This window comes from Amphiura filiformis, chromosome 17 (genome assembly GCF_039555335.1).
Source record: "Amphiura filiformis chromosome 17, Afil_fr2py, whole genome shotgun sequence".
Taxonomy (NCBI): Eukaryota; Metazoa; Echinodermata; class Ophiuroidea; order Amphilepidida; family Amphiuridae; genus Amphiura; species Amphiura filiformis.
The window spans coordinates 38,991,623-38,993,262 of NC_092644.1; positions in this window are offsets into that span (position 1 = coordinate 38,991,623).

Genomic DNA, 1,640 nt, shown 5'->3' on the forward strand with positions numbered 1-1,640 from the left:
TTTGCATTTTGGAGAATGTCAACAAGATTTCCAAGCCGGGCAATCCACCCTTAACCACTGTTATCGAATGGAAAAATAGGGTCAAGGAATTTAAGGAGTCAGCATATTTTCTCTCTATTTTTACTTTTTACCAGGTGTTTTCATCAAAGCGTTAATAACTACTATAATTGGTCGTTATGTTAAGCTCTTTCTTACCTGAGTAAAGCTACCTGACTCTAATGAAAAGCAACCCAGCGTTTATGTATAAAGCTGCCCATCATGTTTATAATTATACATTCTATCTTCAGGATTCACAGCTCTACATTTGGCCCGCAACAAGACCACAGTTAACTTAACCAGATCTACTGACAAAACGTCAGATGACCCAGTGTGCCATGTTTATCAAGAGCCAAACTGGAACCCACTACAACACTGATTATCTACTTTTACATCTGATTTTTTACTCTCACTTTAGTCTTTTCTGGCACCCTACATATCAATTTGTAACCGCTCTTTAGCAAAGTCATAGTTCATTGAATTTACAACCGTATGACAAAACAGGCGAAAATAGTAACTCTTTGCACAAGATTTGCAATTTAAAGAGAATTGGCCATTGCTCATTCAAGTGACACTAGTATATGAACAATATAAGTGTGCTTTTCATTTAATGACATAAAATTTGAAAAATATTGTAAGGAACACTTATAAAGGTTTTGACTTTTAAAACCTACTTTTTGGTCAAAAAATGTGCTTGGATGTGGTTTTCAAAAGATTTTCCACATTCGCCTTGCTATAACATTGAATTGCGTTATCTGTTGACATATAGTGACGAAAAGTGTTTTAGTGGGAAGTGTTAGCTTTCGTTTGATATTTAAAAAATTCTGATTGGATGAAGGGAACACTTGAGGTTTCGACAAACACCAATCATGGAGGTCCATTTTCAGCTAGAAGATCCACAGCTCTTACATTGCTATGAACTCACCCGTGTATGTAGTGTAATCAAAGACTGTGCGGACTGTTCACTGTTTGCTCGAGAGCTCTTGAATGAAAATGTGTGCTCAGGTGTATCGAGGTGGAAACTGCATGATGATTCATATGAGAATCGTTTTTGTATATAAACCTTTCATGTTTCAAGCAACCAACACTGACCAACAACCAAGAACCCGACGATATTATTCGATACGGAGAGGCTCTTCACATCACCATAGCGAACACAGGACATTAGAAATGACACATCACATAAATCCGAATCAATCTGAATTCAAAGTTACCGAGTGCAGAATTTTATAGAATCGGTAATCAGGACGAGGGAACTCGTAAGAGCAAATTTGATTGATCGCACTTAAGACATTGACATTGGTGTTTGCTGATCAATCATTGGGCTTGATATACGCCATTAAAGCACTATAGGTTGAAACCACTTTCAAGCTATAGTTTGCTTTTTGATGGGTAATGAATAGGTTCCTTTTTGCAAGGAACAAAGTGCGCAAGCATGTGATACATAAATCACCAATAGCTATAAATTTCAACATTTTTTGACATGTGCATTATTACTACATCGATCTTCATGACACGAAGCATATTGATTTAACACCACCTATGCATATGAGCATTTTTGCTCCGACATTTTTCTTTGCCCATGTAATGCGTAACAATGGTGT